Genomic DNA, 21090 nt, shown 5'->3' on the forward strand with positions numbered 1-21090 from the left:
GTTGGGTCGCATGTATTACCTCTTGATTCATGAGACAAGTGATTGGTTCCTCGATGTACGTTACTGTTTTATTTGTTGTCTCCTTTTTATCCCAAACTGATTTTAAGGTGTTAGAAGACTTATAGAATTTTCCTTTGATATACACGCTGTGTTTGGCAGGGGCTAAGGTAATGTTTTGAGTGCCCATGGACGGGTATCCTATAATTACAGCTGGATACATATCAATGTATTGTACAACGATAAAGGTATCGGTAAACGTGCGCTTACCGACCTTGTACTGAACATGAGTTACTCCTACCACATTTAATTCATTATTTCCAATCCCCGAGAGCCTTACTCCGGACTTTTCTATAGGAAAGTTCGAAAACAACAAGTGGTGAGTCCACAAATCCATGATATTATGTGGACTACCAGACTAGAAAAATAATGTGAAGGATCGGTGCTCTAAATTTACTGCATGTAATGTGGGGCGTTATTCATTTTGGCTTATTATTGCGTGAATTTGTTGCAAATCTACGGAAACCTGCACTGATTTTTTGGATTCGGCCGTGTGTTTCATAGGAAAATGGATTGTCTCACAATGATCTGGTAAATGATTAAATTGGTTATTTGATACAAAAGATGCTGATATGAATGACCCAACATCATCCTCTCCCCCATTGTAGTTGACTACGTGGTATTTGCTTTGCTTTGCACACTCGGAAAATTCGTCTGACCTTGTGAGTTTTGGCTAGACGGCCCGGGAACAGAGTTACTTGAAGCACGATTTGTTTGTTTCTGATGTTGAACAGCATTGCTGTTCACCTGCTTCTTCTTATAGTACTGAGGATTCTTCTTTTTATTTTCATTGGCACCAGCTTGCGTGTTTCTAGGATTCTGCTGTTGATTTCGCGAGAAGCAACGATTAGATGAATGAGTGGAACTGTTATGAATTGAACAAAAACGCGTCCTACAGTCTGAAATCATGTGTCTTGGGCGCTTGCAATTGTAACAAATCATCCCTGCTGCTTGATTATTATTAACTACGTTTACTTGTTGTGGCTTATTTTCATTTTTTGCAAAAACCTGAGTAAGCAAGGGATCGAGGTCAGTACACTTAGACATGTGCTTTTTGATCTGTTAATACACATCTAGTTCCGTATTTTCGGGCGTTAGCTTTTTGTCAAAACACCGCACTAAAGCTTCAGGCAACATAACTGTCATGCAAGTCAAGTATATTAGCCGTATGAAATCTTTCACGGCGATATTGGTTCTTGTGACCCAAATGGAGTTACGTAAGTTATCTTGATATTCATTTAGCCGGTCGGCAATTACTGCCGCCCGTTCTACAACATTAAGCTGAGTCATAGAGGCTTGATTAAGGATGTTCCTTAAAGCCAAAACTACGTCTAAGGCTTCTTCACCGCCATATATAGCACGTAGCCTAACTTTGAAATCGTCCCTCCCATGTAACCGCCTCTTGGAAAGAGACTCCTCTAAGATATGCGCTTGCATCTCCTTTAGTAAAGTCTATGAAGCTTTTAGCTTCCTGTAATTGTTCAGATGGGTCTGTGATGCATTTTGCGTTTAAATGAGCATCTACTGATGAGATCCATGACTCGATATTTTGAGGCAGGAACCCATCAACCCGACCTTGAAAAGGGACTATTGCTGACCTAGCACTCACTAGAGTAACCACAGGATTGTGGTTACCGGGTGCGGAAGAGCCAGCCACAGTTGTTGCCATGTTAACTTTTGCTTTTTTCTTGTCACTACGATTCCTTGTGATCCTATCAAAGTATCTATATGAGTACACACGTCCACTGCCCATATGCATGTGCAATATAAAATAAAGATGTGTTGCAGATTATAGTAAAGTCCCCCAAAATGATAATATTAAAGAGAGATAATGTGATAAAGATATTTCTGGAGAACTTCTGGAAGAAAAAGGAATTAGCAACAAAGAGAGAGAAAAAAAAATTCTGCAGGCAAGAATTCGTAGTTGAAGATAGATTCCTGTAATGAAGGAAGATTAAGATTATGTATAACTCACCCCAGGAATAATGGACGATCGACTCGTGATGTAAAACACTTCACTGATAAAACCTGAATGGATAAAGGATGTACTTAGCTTTACTATATATGCAGGAAGACTGTTGTGTTACGATGACGTCACAGCCTCTCTCTCTCTCGCGTTGCAGGAAGACTGTTGTTGTCGTGATGACGTCACAGCCTCTCTCTCTCTCTCTCGCGTTGCTCTGCGCTTGACCCAATCTCTTCGCCTTGGCTTCTGGTCGTGCGTTGTTTATTTGATGAATGTTTCACTTCCCATTGAAGATCCGATACTGCATTCACGTCCGGTTTGATTCTTGAAGATATGTGATGAAAGTCGTTCACTAAACGTTGATTTGGATGCTTGAATTAGTCTCAATGAAGGACATTTCTTCATATTCGTAGGATGTTTACAGTTGCCTGTTGATTGAAGATCCTGTTTCCTCAGTTTACTTCTGATTTATAGCTGATTCTCGATGATTCCATTGCTTCGGTAGACGTAGATACTTCTTTGTAACTGTAGATTTAGGGCTGCCACCATTTCTTACTGTCCGCTGCCACCATTTCTTACTGTCCGCTGTCCACCTCTTACAATGGTATAGGACGGCAACAGTTTGTATGTCTTTTCTTGCAACTGTTATACGCAAGCATTGTGGTTCTTTTTCCCCTTCTTGTCTGAGTGATATCTAGTAGATTTTGGTTCTTCTTTAGAATAAGGGAGATGACTCAAACGTACTGAGTAACTTCTTAACAATTTTATTTCTTAGCTCTTTCACTGGAGTTTAGGAAAGGTTGGTCGGATGACCGCTCAGTTGGGAAATCTAAGTTGAACTGATTTACAAGAGGGTCGCATCGATAGCGTAACACTAGCTATCTCAGCATTTATAGAATAACAAGAATAAAATGAACATGTAGCCATACGGCTCGGAAGTCATGTGTTTCCGCTACAGGTGAATAGGTCAACCGCTTCCCATGGAAGGTGTTGTGACCTGTTTACAAGACATCCTAAATGTTAATGCAGACAAATGCAAACCAGGCTACTGCAAGCATGGTCTAGTTTCACGTCCTGTTATGACGCTGTGATCACACTCCTAATTCGCCAATGACCCCTTGGGTCATGGGTTTATTTACAGATATGGAATTTATCTGTATTAAAATGTAATATATTACAATTGCAACACTCTCCTCTGATCGAGCCAGTTAATAGTTGTAAGATACGTGCTTGAGTTAGATTTATCGAGGTGCATCCGTCTTGTATTTAAATTGACTAGGTCATTATCACGTTAAATGTGTTAGTTCTTATATTGGGACCCCTTTTGCAAAGGAATTAACTATAGGTAATGTGTTCTGTTTTGTGTAGATTACCCCCTTATGACACTTAGTTTTGCAATTAGACCGCATGGCGGCCGAATCTTCGTTATAGTGACCATTTAATTGAGCAAAAAAAAAAAAACAATAAAAAAATAAAAAGATAAAAAATAAAAGGAAAGCCATAACAGAAACGTTTGTATATTCCAATACTTAAATACAAGTCAAATAAATAGTTCAAAAGGTTATTCCATAGACGAGCTGATGGACGTCTGCCATAGAAGTGTGGAAATAATGTCGTCGAGGCAGACAAGCAAAGGCCCTACAGGGGGGAGGGGGGCTTCCGTTACCCCATAAATTAGGACGCGACCCATGCAAAGTATCCTCGTCATGCAAAGGTATCCTCCTGAGCCTATCCAGTGGGATGAGAGGGCTGCAGCAGCAGACCGCGGACAGGAGGACGGCAAAGCTGAACGTGGGAAGATTCATTACCTCTAAGGCAACAATGCTACACACTGAACAAAACGTAGACTGGTACTCGTTGCATTTCTATACCACAATTCGTGGTGCTGCGAGCCACAACAATGGACTGACGGCCACTTATTTTATTCACTGCTGAGGTCAGCATTTCGGTGGCGTTTTATTCTTTTTTTTTTCAACAGACTGTACCTGAACTATTTCGAGATCGGAACTCGGTTACCATGTTAGCAAGACGAGTGTCACAGCCACTGGATTACAAGGTGAAAAATAGTTATGAATAAAAATTCCGCTAAATTGGAGTCCCAGGTTATGCAATAAAATTTTTTAGCATTTTGCAGTATTGACAAAACTCCCACGTCAAGGATTTTGCTGCAACAGGGTGAGATTGCAGAGCATCAGCCCCAGAGAGAGAGAGAGAGAGAGAGAGAGAGAGAGAGAGGAGATGTGCTGAGAACAGCAGACAGAAGTTTATAGTTAAGATGAGAGAGAGTTATGGAAAAGTATGTTCCATTTCAATAGGGTTCATCTCCTAAATAATAATAATAATAATATAATACTATCCGATATAATAATAATAATAATTGATAATCATACTAAAATAAATAATAATAATAATATAATAATAATAATAATAATAATAATAATAATAATAATAATAATAATAATAATAATAATAAAAAGAATAATAAATAATTATCCGAATAATAGATAATAATAATAATAATAATAAAAATAATAATAATAATCATAATAATAATAATAATAATACATAATAATATAATAAAAATAATAATAATAATAATACTCCGAATAATAGTAATAATAATAATAATAAAAATATATAATACTAATACCCGAATAATAATAATAATAATAATAATAATAATATAAATAATAATAATAATAATAATAATAATAATAATAGAATAATAATAATAACAATAAAAATAATAACTAATAATAATAATAATAATAATAATAATAATAATAATAATAATAATAATATAATAAGTCTTTTTGGGAGCTTGAGGAATCTAACAGAAATTTGTAGAAAACCTAAAATTACAAGAAAATAGTTCAGCAGAGTCAAATTTAAAACTGTAGAAGAGAAAATAGATTATCTTTTTTATTATTAAAGACTTACAACCTTGAGATACATAGGAGCACATTTACATAGTGAAAGTTGTACATAAACAAAGTGAAAATTATTTACAATTAAATACTTTCATGAACTATTCACTTTTTCAGAAAAAAAAAATAATTAAAATAAATGTTCTCATCTTTCAAAAAACTAATTTTTCTAAAAAGGAACCGTAATTATTCTTTATTCTATTGTCATGTATTAAATATAAATCTCTCCTGTAATTATTGACATTATTAATTAATAAGTAACCTTATGATATCATTTGCAACCATATTCAACTCATTTCTAGTACACCATATCGTATATATATAAGAACACAATAAAAAATATACACACATCCTCCTACAATTATCTTTGGTATTGAAGTCATAATATAAAAATTCTATATTGTTCTCCGGCACAAAATTACAAATGTTTTTAAGTACATTTCTCAGCCATTTGAAAACTGGTTCACTTCTTTTACAAAAATAAAAAAAGGTGAATAGCACTACTTTCCTCTATATTACATATTTCACATAAGGAATTGTTGGATAAATTTAAAAAGTGAAGACTTTTTCCCCTGGTAGTACATCATGAAGATGCTCAAAGATAATCTCCTTTCCCACGAAATGGTCAGTATCACAAAAATTCTTCCATATTACTTTTCAGTCAAAGGAGGGACATTTATATACTATAGCGATGTCATTTTTTTTTAATACTTTGGTAAACACTCTTATTAGATTACATTGGAAAATTATGAACCTCCTTTAATTTAACTCTGAAGCCAATAGTATAACTGTAATATGTTATTGGATAGCAAAATACTTGTGGAGCTTTATAGTCTAAGTCAAAGAACTTCCTAAAATAACAATAATGCAAAATTAAGCTCTGAGGACCCTTATTCAATATGACAGTTTTTAAAAAAGGTATTAACAATAATAGCATTGGCTTTAGTTCTCACATCGAAAACATCCAAGCCACCTTCAGTCCTACCTCTAGTCATTGTAGACCGTTTAATTGGTTTATATCTACCACACCAAATATATCTACAAACTAGTCTCTCAACTCTGGTGCCATAATTATGAGTTAAAGGATACACATGAGCAATATACCATACTTTTGCCAGAATGCACGCATTTGCATATGATGTCCTCTGAAAAAAGTTCAATTTCCTTGCATGAAGCACTTTCAAATGTTTATCTATTTTACTTATATGTTCCTAATGATTCTTAGACTTTCCTTATAATCATTACAATGATGGATACCTAGTGTGAACAGAAAAGTAACTTTCTGCCTTATTCATGTAACAGGCCAGTCCCTTTTAGTCTTCTAACCACCCATACTGAATAGTCTTGACTTTTCATTCCTATTAATTTTGCTATTATTATATTGTTATCATCAGCATGACCAACTGCTTTTGAGGTTTTCACATTAATATTTTCCTTAATTGCTATAAAGAATGATTCTTGATAGATTGCATATAACATCATGTTAAGTGGACATCCTTGCCTGACTGACCTTGTTATGGGGAAAAAGGAAGTTATATTATTATTTACACACATTGCACTTTCTATTTCATTATATAGCATACTTATTTTCCCTACAAATTCGTCTCCAAACCCTAGACTCTTCAAAGACTTAAACAAAAATACTGTATTAACCATATCAAAAGCCTTATACAAGTCTAATTTAAGAAAGGCAGCGTTCATATCAGTAGAATTAACATAATACATAACATCCTGATCAACATATTACAATGAACAATGCTTCGTCCTGGAATACAGCAAAACTGACTAGTATCAATCACATTGTCTAACACTTCTTTCATACGAATAGCTAAAAGTTTAGAAATTATTTTATAATCAACCCAAAGGAGAGAAATTGGTCTCCAATTCTTCAGCTCTTTTTCATCTCCGCCTTTATGAATAAGTGTCATGACTCCTTTCCTTTGCGAAATTGAAATCACCTTATTTCTCATTACATACTTTGAAGAAATTCATCCTCAATTACATCCCAATTCTCTAAATAAAACTCCACTGGCAGACCATCGATTCCAGGTGTACGATTCTTCTTAAAACTTTTGGTAACTTTCAAAATTTCCCCTTTTGAATAATCCTTATTCAACTCTTCCCTATCACTGTCATCAAGCTTTATTCAGGAGTCTTATGCGAACCTTTGCCGAATGCGGACTGCAGACGTGTGTTTGGTCGATCCTGGACTTACCTAAAACAAAGGTTCGTCTAAACTGCATCACAGGCAGTTCACCCATGAAGGAAATGGCGAGCGCAAGTATAGATCACTACAGTGCGACTTTAGAACACCTGAAGGGGACTGATTCAATTGGCCTACAATTTTCTGTTCACCCAAATTATGAGATAGCGTGTTTTGCCATTTTTGACAAATTGGGTTTGAAGGAGATAGACATAGCAGGATTACCAGCAAAATTATGGCCAACAACAGGGTTATATTGAAATTGAAAGAACACCTGTTATTTGAAGAATTCGTTAAAAAGTTTGATGACAAGCTGATTAAATTTGGCAGTGGGAAAACGGTAAGAGTAGTAAACTTAAGCAGTGCACTGCAAGCACATACGTTTCCGTTCGCTATGCTCCATTTAATATGAAAGATGAGCTCATACTTGGGGTTTTGAGCAGACACAGAAAACTGTATTTTATTTGTTATGGTGGCCTCCTGCTCACTATAAATAAACAGAACTAATATGTTCTTCAAACTTTTAATAAAGGACTATTCAATTTAACTTATTTTCAGTTCGAAATAAGGAGAAAATCCACCTTCTAATATGTCAATTGAAATAGCAGGTTTACGCTCATTTTGCTTTATTCGGTTAACCTTAAAACGGGCCATTTTCTTAAAGCTCTTAATTACTGTAGAATTGTTCCTTAATAAATTTTGTAGATTCGTAGAAGCATAAGTCCTTCATGTAGTAACACTTTTTAACTTTCAAATATGGAAAACTATCATCATAAAGAGAGAGAGAGAGAGAGAGAGAGAGAGAGAGAGAGAGAGAGAGAGAGAGAGGGTATTCCTGATCCAGTGTACAAAAAAGTTTACGGTGTTATGACAATTTTAGCTTTATACATACATTTGGACACATTCAACTGTCCTGTCACACCCAAACGTCTTAATTCTAATGTCCCTCTTAATATCAACGATACCAGTTGAAGGCCAAGTCAAGTATGGCAGAGTCTGAGGGAAGACTACAGGACGTCCAGGCCACCAACAGGCGATGGGGAGAAAACGTTACTTTTGTTCCTTTACTGTGTGGTTTTAATGAAGGTTAGCAACGATTTTGTTGCTGCAGAACCATCATGAGTACGTCAGTTAGGTATGTAGTCATCTTAAGAGGACTTTAGTCACAAATTGCGCAAACGATATTAAAAAAACCCAACAGAAAAATTTCTCTACAAATTGCCTACTTTAGTTAGGCCCTCTGTCAATTCGACTGTAGTAGATACCTTATCCAACACTTAAATTTTCCCACACAGCTTTGTTCACAGAAACCAACTACAGTGGTCCCCCCCTATTCGCGGGGAATGCGTACCAGACCCCCCCTGCGAAATAGTTAGAATCCGCGAATGTTTAGTACCCCCTCTAAAATGCTCATAAACTCGATCCTGACATGCAAAACACCAAAGTATCCTTAAAAAAAGACCATCCTTCATCAAATATACAATAACAATCCATTATGGTTATATTAATCTTGAAATATTAAAATACGTTTAAAGTAAATCTTACATTTTATGGTATACATTAAATACATACTATGTACGTACTGCACGACTTAGTTACGTATGTGAAAATAATTCAGTCTCTCTCTGTTCTCTCAAAAAATACTTATAACGCTTCCAGCGAAAGAGAGGGAGGGAGTTACCACTACGACACATTATCTTGTGTGGCAAAAGAGAGAGAGAGAGAGAGAGAGAGAGAGAGAGAGAGAGAGAGAGAGAGAGAGAGAGAGAGAGAGTTAACCTTAATTAAAAGTGACATGGATAGACTAGTATTGTATTTCTTTAAAATACTATTACATAATATGAATTTTGTAATTAACAGTTATTATTATTATTATTATTTGAAAGTATTAAAAATAAATAGTACAAGTACTATAAAAAATCTCGAGTATCAGTAAATGAGAGAGAGAGAGAGAGAGAGAGAGAGAGAGAGAGAGAGAGAGAGAGAGGGGGGGGGTGGGGGAAATTTCATGAGCACTGCTGGCAGCAACAAAACAGCTCCTTCCCTTCCTGTCACTTACTTGTTTAAACGTATATCTGACAGTTTTAGTACCTGGAGTTAGAGGAAGAAGACTGGGATTAACTTCATTCTTCCATAATTTTTTAAATTTATAAGCTAAAATCTTACTAATTCACTATGGTATTTTCTTTAATGAATTGATATTATTGCTGTATAAATATATATATATTTTGAAAAATAGTAAATCACTTATTTATCATACAAAAAAACCATACATCTTTGTAGCAGAGAGAGAGAGAGAGAGAGATAGAGAGAGAGAGAATTATTATTTTTATTATGTGATATCATTTAAACTTATTAAACTTACTAATACAGTATTAATCAAAAAATTAAATAATATTTGAAAAATTAGTAAATCATTTTTGTGTATCATAAAAATGTATTTAGTCATGAAAATAAACATCAAAATACACTAATTAGTGATTATTTTTGTCGGAAAATTGAAAATTCCGCGAATGAAGCGAGTCCGTCGCGAATAATTTCTAAGATAGGTTTGCCAAAGAAAAAATCCGGCGAATGTGTGAGTCCCCGCGAATCGGAGAAACGCGAATACGGGGGAACACTGTTATATCAATGGCCATCAGGACAAGGTTAAATGAAGGTTGGGACATTGAAACTAAAGTCTCAACATTTAGTTATTCCGTAAATTAGCATATTAATATCCACTAGCAATTATATTTACCACCTACAATGTTCATTCATATGGCAAGGGATAATAAACATTAAATGTTATAAGAGTAATAACCTCAAGACCTTAAAATCTCTAACAAGAAATACAACTTGGTTTTCATATTTTGCATTTGGATCAGGTCCCTCCAGTGGTCAAGAAATTATTGTGGCCTTATTACTACATATCGAGTCTGCCGTCTATATGCCTTCAACCATATCTTCAGTTATTTGGGATAATAGTAGGTACTTGGACTTGGTATTGATAACTTCCCCCTCAACTCAAGTGTCAAGATAATAGTTTAGATCCCCACACTTATTATGCAGAAACCATGCAAACATAGATAAACTCAAGTCTTCAAGAGATCTTCAGCTAAAGAAGTTCTTCCTCTGATGAAACTGATTAGAGTAATACAGAGACTGCGTGATCAGCTGCCAGACTTCTGGGCTTTTTCAAATGAGGGAAGAGACGTAACCCAGCACAAAATCATGCTGGGATGAATCTGAAAGTTGAAAGACAGTAAGGCAAATATAAGCAGTGGGTTTGTCTTATTGCCAGGGACCTCCCCTTGCCAGAGAAAGGGGCGGTTACTTCTATACTCTATAAAGATAAATAGGAGCCGGGTGAGCTACACAAGTTGCTGAGCAGCCACCACAGGTCCCAAGGAGTAGTTAGCACAGTCATTTCTTTTAGAGGTTAACTGCCAGCTACAGAAAGAGTTAGTCTTGCAGTTTGAATCAAGACTACCTGGTAAGGTAGTCAAGTTTTAAACTTCTCCCTCATAGCAAGATGTCTTTGATGGTTTTATAATATTCTGTTTTCATTCAGACTTTTTAAACTGATCTGCTTTATCAAAGAAAAATTAATCCTGCAAAAGTGAACATAGTCCTTTATAGGTACAGTTCCCCAAAGGGCAGCTGTTATGTGAATGAAGTTGGTGCATTGGGACCACAAGGAAAGATGCACTTCAATTGGGAAGAGGTGCACTGGGACCAGATACTCAGTGCATTCAGACCACATCAGGGTGCATTCAATCACTTTTGGCAGCATACAATATTATTCAAGTTTTAATGGGGTCAAATGAGTTTCTATTTATAAATAAACTATTTTTATTATTTACCAATATTTTAAACATTTATTAATTGAAATAAAATGAAATCAAAAGTTTAATCTAAGCAGAATAATACATTACTTTAGTCTTTTACAAAAACAAGTCCAGTTTCAACACTTCAGACTGGTTAACCTAAAACAAAATACACAGTCCACTGTGTTTAGTGAGCTAATACAAGGCATTATGATTTATACAAATGCTGTAGCATTTGTATAAATCATAATGCCTTCTTTGTAGAAGATTAAAACCAAGAACATATAATAAAAAATAATAAAATAAAACTGCTCCTAAATTTTACTGAAGTATAATGAAGATATCAATCCGTTTCTATTGCCACTAAGAAAATTAACATTTCATGGAAATATTCAAGCTTACAGCTACATATACAAGTGCATATATGCACAATGCTGAATAACAAAAGGAAGAAAACCATGTCAGCCAAAGATAATACTAATCCTTTATTTGGAAATCTTACAAAAATACACAGGAGCAAGAAGAGTGGAGAAGGCAAAGGAAAATTTCTTAACCTAACACTGTGCAGTGTTCAATGAGAAAAATTGTGAGAAAAAAACTAAAAGTAATTTATTTTACCTTTGCATAAAGGGTCACACAACCATTTTGCATTCAAATTCACTGGCAAAAACTTTGGCTCTGGCTTGACTTCTAATAAAGACTCTGCAAATGAAGAGCCTTCATCTGCATTTTCAGTGAGACCCTCCTCCAGATTCTCCTTCTCTTCTTTGAGTAACAGCAATGATGATGGTCATGAATTGGATCATAAAAATATAAATATGGGTTTTCTTTTTATCGTCCCTTAGATTGCTGTTGCCTTTTTTTATATAGATTTTGCAGACAAGTTCACAATAATTATCTCCACATCAAGTGCAACTTACTTTGGGGTGCAAAACATTAACAAATCTGTCAGTAAAACTGAACATCCTCTCTGATGAGTGACTTTGCTTGTGAATTTTGACACCTGAAAAACAGTCTGGCATTCAGAAACAGACTGTGATTTGCAGAATACAAGACAAAAGTACAACATGCAGTGTAAAAGAACAATATCTATCCTCCATGAGTGCTCACATATGTTATGAATCTACAAAAGAAAAACTGTTTCAACATCGTGTGGAAGAATGACATCTTTCTTCCGAGTTAACAAATTCATTCTATGATGAACCTAATGAAAAAACCTAATGAAAATAAAAGACTTCTCGGAAACCAAGTGCAGATACAGGATATGATTCTTTCTAGCATGAGTTTTCACACCTCTTTTGAGACACCATTCACAAAACAGACGCAGGAGTCAAATTAAATAAAATCATATAATAAAAACTACTTGAACAGAGATCAAGTAAACAGTTTTCTGTCTAGTGTGAATTCTCTTGTCTTTTGAGAGGACTTGGTTGAGAAAAACTTCTTTGACATAAAGAGAACTATATGTTTTCCCTCTGGCTAATGTTATTCTTAATTTTCAATTTATATCAGGGGCTGCAATAAGTTTTTTGCATCTCTAATATCCCAAAGCCCGTTTCTCAGTGTTGACAATTGCTTTGAGGGCAGCAATCTGCACCTCATTTATACTGGGCAACTTCGTATACCCTGAAGATATTTTCTCAGATTTTCCTTTATAAGTCCTGTTGCTCTTACCACCAAAAGTATTTTTTTCTATTTCCTTCAGTTCCCATGTGCTTTTCAGGTCATTCTTCAGGTCTTGGTATTTTGTTATTTAAGCCTTTCAGCTCTATTGAGGCCAAAGTCCACTGGTACTGTCGCATCTATAAATCTTTGCTGCTTATTCCTCCTTGTTCCAGATCACAATATCAGGTCTCATAGCACCTCCTGTATATCTTCCTGTTGGAATTTCCTTAGTCATAAAAATGGTAAAGCCCTTATTGGAGGTGATTGGATCTGGTTCATGCTCCACATTTTTTCCTTTCACTTCAATTCTGTATTCTTTACATATTTTCCAATATATATTTACAGATCTTGTTGTGGCTTGTGTAGTGACCATCTGCAAGCAGGGTCTTGCAGCTGATATCAAATGACTAACACTCTCAACCACTGCATGACAAAACACAACTTGCTGATATGCCTGGCATTTTCTTGAAGCTGTTGTCAGGAGGCCTTTGGTCTTGGCTCCTATTTCAGTTTTTTTCTCTGCATCATAACCTAGATCTCCATTACTTATCCAAATCTAAGTGACTCTTCTTTGTCTTTGTAAATTCCAATTCTTCTTGAAATCTTCCTTTCCTTCCATGGTCTTTCTACCTTTCCATTTTAAGTCTCTCCTCTCTGTCACTGTATTACTGCCTAGTTTTCGTGGCTATTGTTGCAGTTGGTCTGTTTGGTATCCTCTGTGTCTTTTATCAGATCTGCAAAGTTCTTAGCCTGTTTTTGTTATTGATGTTAGTTGGCTCAGGGCTTCATTATGGTGTTGCAACCTTTTTGATGTTTGCCATCCTCAGAGCTTTTTCAAGTACTACCTTGACTTAATATTGGTGCTCTGCAGGCCTGGTTGATCTCAGTCAGGCCTAATCCACCTTCTCTGTGAGGGAGGTATATTCTGTCCATACACTGGTGTCTGTATGTGACTTTATGGAGGGTGAGAATCTTCCTGGTTTTAATATCCATCCTGTCTAACTCACCTTGTGTCCCAGTCTACAATACCAAAACCATATGTCACCACTGGTATCGCCAGCTGGTTTATGGCAGTGATCTTGTTCTTTGGTGTTAATTCTTTAAGTGGCTGATGTATTTCTTTACCTTTTCTCTCACTGTCTTATGTCTATACCAGTGTTTTCTTCTATTCCCAAGTACTTATATGCAGACTCCTCCGCCAGGTCTTCAACAAATATGCCTTCCTCTACCTTTTATACCTTCTGATATTACTCTCTTCCCTCTCTTTATTTTACTCTTGGAACACTTGTCCAACCCAGATTCCATGCAGGTGTCATTTGAGAATTGGTGGACTGTCCTAACTTATTCTTCCAATTTTTCCTCTGAATCTGCAAACAACTTCAGTTCATCCATGAAGAGCAGGTGGTTCAATCTTTCATTCTCTTTTCCGCTTCTGCTTTTGCTTAGGTCATAGCCAGTGTTAATGTTGTTCAAGATTTTACTAAGGCGGATCTATGGTCAAGAAGAGGAGAAGGGGGTAGAGGCCTTTTTTGGGGGGGTCAAGACCATAGAATTATTCCTCTTTGGATCTTTATGTATGGAATTACTATCTGGCCCTCAGTGTTTTAGACAAAGAGTGGTCTTCCACTTACTCATCTCTGCTGCCAAGAAAGATCTTATTTCCTCATTGATGTTGTATAATTCCATACATATGAATATCCAGGTGCACGGCACAGTGTCAAATGCCTTCTTGTAATCTATCCAAGCCATATTAAGATTCCTTTGTCTTTTCTTCTTACAATCTTATATTATTGTTTGTTTATTAGCAGTTGATCTTTAGTACCTAGTTTGTTTCTTGTGCATCCCTTTTGTTCTTTTTCCATATATTTGCCTTGATCTAGGTGTTCATAGATCTTGTCTGCTATGACTCCTGTGACCCATTTGTAGGTTGTTGATAGACAGCAGATGGGCCTATATTTGTTAGGGAGCTCAGTCTCAGAGCTCTTAGGGAGAATGAATGAATGAATGATTGGAAGTTTTCTGGCGTCCTGACATTGAAGGTCATTGACGCCGATATCGTTTATTATAAATGAAGAATAAAAGTATATTCAATTAAAACCATAAAAGCAAATATGTCATTGTAAAAGTTAAATAGCTTTCAGAAGACCTCCTTCTGAAATAAATCTAAAAATGCCACTTGCATTGTACGACACATCATGTCCAAGAATCTTGGCAAGGATGAACCTGCCATTCTCACCTCGAGCCTCAAACAGATATCTATTTCTTTCCATGCTATAAGTGGTGCTTCCTGTTGTGAGCCACTGGTGATTCTTCTCCTTTTACTATTCTTGAAAAGGTTTGCATATAAGCGTGGTGTAGTGCTGTGATCTTTTTTTAGCCAGAAATTTGAGATCTTGTCAATTCCTGGTGTCTTGAAATTATTATATGCTAATAGTTTTGTTACTTTTTCGATGGTGAACCTTATTAGAGGTATGCTATTTCTGGTTGGTTTCTTCTGCTAATGGTGTCAATCCATGAATTCTCTTGGTGTTGTCTAGGGTCTTCAAACAGTGGCTTCCAAAATCTCTCTAGGTCTTCCTTGCTCGGTGGTGTTCGTACCTCAACTGTTTCTTTTGTCATCTTCCTATACACAATCTTTGGATTTTCATCAAACTACCGACTTATTTTTTTTACTTTTATTTTCTGTTGTTTGTTTCCTTATTTGTGAAGCTAGGCCGTTTATATTGGCTTGGTGTTCTGCCAGTTTTCCGCTCACTTGTTCATCCCCTATTCTGTATTTTTCTTTATTTTCCTTATTTTCTTGAGCAGATTTTTGTGAGTGATTTTGATCTCTTATATAGTTGGTCATTTGAGAGATATCTGGCCGTTAACTGGTTTATTTTATCAATGTTTCTTTTTCCCTCTCTAGGATACAATCTCATATTGAAGTGTAAGACTTGGTTTTGTGGGGAAAATGTTTTATCACATTCCTTGCACATATATGGCTTCTATCCAGTATTGCAACCTCATATGAACATGTAAGACTTGATTTCCGTGGGAAATGTTTTCCCACATTCCTTGCACATATAGGGGCTTCTCTTCCAGTATGCAACCTCATATGGCATGTAAGACTTGATTCCGGGGAAATGCTTTCCCACATTCATTGCACATATAGGCTTCTTCCAGTATGCAACTCCAATGACATGTAAGACTGATTTCCGGGGAAAAAAGCTTTCCCACATTCGTTGCATATATATGGCTTCTCTCCAGTATGCAATCTCATGTGAAGTGTAAGATGTTGTTTTTGTTGGGAAAATGCTTTTCCACATTCTTTGCCACATAAATGCTTCTCTCCAGTATGGATTTTCATATGAGCTATAAGATAACATTCGAAAGGAAAAATGTTTTCCCCACATTCTTTGCATATGTATGGCTTTTCTCCATTATGGATTCTCATGTTATCTGTAAGCGTTGACTTCTGGGAAAATGCTTTCCCACATTCGTTGCACATACATGGCTTATCTCTAGTATGCAATCTCATGTGAAGTGTAAGACTTGGTTTGTGGGAAAAATGCTTTCCCACATTCCTTGCATATGAATGGCTTTTTCTCCGTATGGATTCTCATATGACTTGTAAGATTGTGGGGTTTTTTTTTTTCTGGGAAAATTCTTTCCCACATTCCTTGCACATATATGGCTTCCCTCTCTTGGTATGCCAATCTCATATGAAAGTGTAAAGAAACTTGATTTTTTAATTGGGAAAATGCTTTATCCACATTCGTTGCACATGAATGGGCTTTTCTCCATTAATGGGGATTTTTTTTCTCATATGATTCTGTAAGATTTGAATTTCTGGGGAAAATGATTTCCCACATTCGTTGCATGAATAGGATTCTCTCTAGTGTGGATTCTCATATGACTTGTAAGACTTGAATTTCTGGGATAAATTGCTTTCCCCACAAATTCGTTGCATATGAATTTTCTCTCTGGTGATGATTTGTGATATCATTTGTAACATTAATTTTCTTGTAAAATGTTTTCTCACAGTCAGTGGATATGAAAGGCTTCTCTCCATTGTCACAGATCCTTCTTTCTTGTTTTACTTCCTTTTTGCAAGTTTGTGGAGGTTTTTCATTCACTATTGAATTCATTTCATATGAATATTCATCATCTTCATTAGACTCACACAATTCCTCTGGCTCTATTTTGATGTCCATCAGTGGATCCAGAGACAAAAAGTCTCCATCACTGGTTCCACTAAAGGCAGCCAAGTTGCTGTTTTCTTGATTTAAGGAAGGTATGATAATGCACCTTCAGGATCCCTTTTCAAAGGAAAAATTCTAAGAATGTCCTGGATTCATTTTAGCCTTATGTCCTGTCCTGTTCTGTAATGACAGTGTGTTCAATTCACAACTTTTATCACAGAATTGTTTACAAATAATTACTGAATAAATCTGTTAAAAATTAAGTACAATATCTTGAAGGACTACAACCAGATTTCGTGGCTGATGTATGAATCTAATATTCAAAACAAATTTTACTTGTTGTTTAAATTTGTTAAATACGCATTCAATAATTCACTGTTGTCTCATACACTTGAGAGTTACTATTGGTAATGTTCCATGTAGTACCATTAAACAACATGCATTTCCCAAAATCCTGATGCTAATCAAAACTGACGAAGTAAGGAATGTTCTTCTGAGGGAGAATCTGAAATCAAACAATGCAACACAGAGTTAGGAAACATAATGCCAGAACTGAGAAAGCAAAATAATAGGTCAAATTCAATTCAGGTTCCCATAAAAGTCTCAGGCCGATTAACAAAACATGCATTTGATAGTTCTATCCAAACATAAATACAATCCTACCAAACGTTGTCCAAACACAGCATCAAAACATTCCTGAGGCAACAATGCAACAATAGATTAACAGTTAATATTGACACCCACCACCTCACATCTGTAACCTTAGCTTCAACATTACAATACAAATAACTTATGAACAAAACTTTTTAACAAATCTAAGGCCAAGAATAGAAAATGCAAGAGACCAGCATAAGAGTTTTGGGGGGTAACAGCAGGAAGGGTACAGTACACAGCAAATTCTTAATTATATGTGATCCAGCTATACATCATCTATTATCCAATTATATGCGGTAGATAATAATAAGAAAAAATAGTAAGGGTGAATTGAGTAGTAATTTGAAGAGAGATGAAAGTTTTCAAATAAGTTTCACTGATTGTTATTGTGGATACAATACATGAGTAGCTATTATGACCAGCAACACTGAAGACAGTCTTGGAAGGTATGTCTGCTATTTCTTCAAATATGACATTGTTTTCAGAGCTAAACAAACCAGAGCTTTTTATGAAGGAGTATCTTTCAGTGCCTTTTGGTTTTCAATGCTGCAAAGGTGGAATAACCACAAAATTTTTTAAGTAATGTGTATTTTTCCTAATATACAAACCAGAAGGTCTTTACATATGGATATAATTGCAGCACAAGCTGGAAAACAGCCGTTCAACTTTAAATAAGGTGGTTAACTATCAACGGTAGGTTGGGAGTCCCGCCCACCGCTATCCTTATGCTTCACTTTAACCTTTTGGCTCAGGTAGCAGAATGAGGGGTGGCTTGAGGTGGGACATTTATGTAAAGACCTTCAGGTTTGTATGTTCAGAAAAATACAAATTACTTTAAATATTTGTAGTTTGTTGGTAAACAAATATAAACCTTCGGTCTTTACATATGGAAACTTAATTTTTGATGGAAGAATTCTCAGTAAATCTCTGAACTGACTGGTACCTCAATTCACCTGGGCCTCCTTCCTGGTCATGTAGAGCAGAGGAAGGAGTCCTGTGCCTCTGACCTGTTGAGCTTATGTGATTTTCAACTATCAGTCTTCTGAGCCTTGTCAATTAATAGGCATGTATAGCATCGTTTATTCAAAAAGGGTTTGGATGAACCCCTCGTGTCAGAGACAATAAAAGAATAATAAAACCAATGGGTTTTATTTAATTATCAGCTCCTCTCTCCCTTGCTAGAGAGGAGGGATGGACATGCATCTATTAACCTACAGAGTTCTAGATTATAGACAGGGTACAGTACTCATTTATGTAACTCACCTGCATCACACGCCAACCTTCCCTCTGCCCTACAGGCGAGGAGGGGTATAAAAAAATAAAGGGAGAGAGGGAGCCAGTCACTCTTTGTAAATGAACAACTTAGGCGAGATGCTATCTGCCTCTCTAGGGAAGCCAGGTGAGTTACACAACTTGTTGACCAGCCACCAGAGGACCCAAGAAAAAAAAAGTGTCCATGGACCCATGGGCAACGTCCAAAAGGTAGAAGGATGTGAATGCAGTTTTTCATGAACACCTCCCACCCTTAGTGCCTAAGGAACCAACAGGTCCTTCCAGAATGTGAGGGACAGACAAATGCCCCTAACATTGTGAGCTCTTACTCAAAAAGTACTCTCATCTACGCTTGCTTGATTGTCTCACAAAGCCAGAAAGAAATCATGTTCTTGGACACCTCTTCCTTGGTTGAGCCAGTTGAGATGTTGAGACCTCTCAAGATAGCACAGCAGCGCTTGAACTGGACACAGTAGCATATCGTCTTGATCACTGCCAGCTAAGTCCTCTAGGGAAGGGATTGAAAAGAACTAGAATTCTGGGACAAACTCGAGTGTGACAGATCCTCATCCCCTCAAGTGTTTAATATTAACGGAAAGTCCACGAAGTGCCCCAACTCTCTTTGCTGATGCCAGGGCAAGCACGAATTGCAGTCTTGAGGTCAGATCCCTGCCAGACTACTCTCGTAAAGGCTAGGATGCACAAGTCAGGCTCTGTAAGATGAGACTCACATCCCACTCAGGGGGGATTGAAGTCCCTGGGAGTGAATGACTGTTCCAACCTTCTCAGCAGCATGGAGATCTCCCACAAGGAAGAGAGATTGATGCCCTTCAAAAAAAGGAGTAGTTGAAGGGCCACTCTGTAGCCCCTAATAGCTGTGACTGAGAGAAACTTCTCTCAGTGAAGAAAGACAAGAATGTCGTTACCTGCTGAAGAGGGGCTCAGACTGAAAAGACACCCCACTGACGACACCAACCACAGAAGACAGTCCATTTCCCCTGGTACAAAGCCGCTGAGGATTTACAAAGGTATCCAGAAATGTTGGTCGCTGTGTGACGAGGAAAAACATTTTTGCTCGTAAGACGCTGGATAGACTCCAGCGTGAAGTGACAGTTCTCTCACAGCCTGGTCTGGACCCCACTCAGCATGTGGCCACTCGGCAGCCACCAGGGTCATCCTGAGATTTATGGTGATCATGACCCTATTGATCACCCAATAAATCAGACAAAATGGAGGAAAATTGTAGGCCTGGGAGACTGCTACATGGGTGTTGAAAAGCATTTTCTATTACTGCCTGTGGGTCTGGCACAACAGAACAGAACACCAGGAGCTTTCTGTTGTGCCAGGTTGCAAAGAGGTCTAAAGCTGGTAAGCCCCAATAGATTGAACAATTTTTCTGCAATGGCTTGGGTGTAGGGACCACTCTGTCCCTATCTCCTGACCCTAGCAATTGAGCTTATCTGCTACTATGTCCCAGTTCCCCAGGATTTACCTGGCTGACAACTCTACTGAATGTGTTACCACCCACTTGTGAAGCTGCATGTGGAGCTGAGGGGACAACAATTTCCCTGCTTGTTGAGCTATGCCAATACTGTACAGTGGGAGACACTTCTTCAGGCTATTTGGGAGGCACTTCTTCAAGCGAATCAAGAGGCACTACTTCAGGGTTTTGGGAGGCTTTGGAGGGTCCTTCTTCGTAAGTATATACCTAGGGGAGGCACAAAACTGAATATGGTAACGTGACCCTCTAAAAATCTTTAATCAACTCACAAGACAATTGCAAAAATTAATTAGGGCATTGAATTAAACTCTGAACTACAAAAATAACTTTATTTCTCTAAAGGAAAAGCAAAATTCTAACTATCGCCGGACAACCAGAAAGATAATCAAATGAAAGACTGAAATCGTTAATTAAAACTCGACACAGAAAACGGACTGTCTAGAACAAGATCCCAGGAAACTGAACCATTCCCATAAGTGAAACAAAAAAATAAAAGGAACACTTCTCGTCATACTCTGATATTAATTCCACAAAATTGAATAGTCATGCAGTAAATCAATTAGTTTCTTCAACATGTTAAACACCATGTAAATTATCAATACTAAGGTAAAAATCCAGCTCACAGAGGCCGACAAAGCGACAATTCAAAGAGTTCCTGTCAGAAAGAAACATAATTCTTACTGACACAATTGTCAAAATAACAAAATAATAACAAATTTCATAAAGAGGACAGTGATACATTTCACCAACAAGTGCACAAAAAACAGAATGATAATAATTTCTCACAAATCTCTCATGAGAAAGAAAGAGATGTTCTGCCACTTCACACATCATCTCAAATAGTTCGAGATG

Source organism: Macrobrachium nipponense, chromosome 24 (genome assembly GCF_015104395.2).
Source record: "Macrobrachium nipponense isolate FS-2020 chromosome 24, ASM1510439v2, whole genome shotgun sequence".
Taxonomy (NCBI): Eukaryota; Metazoa; Arthropoda; class Malacostraca; order Decapoda; family Palaemonidae; genus Macrobrachium; species Macrobrachium nipponense.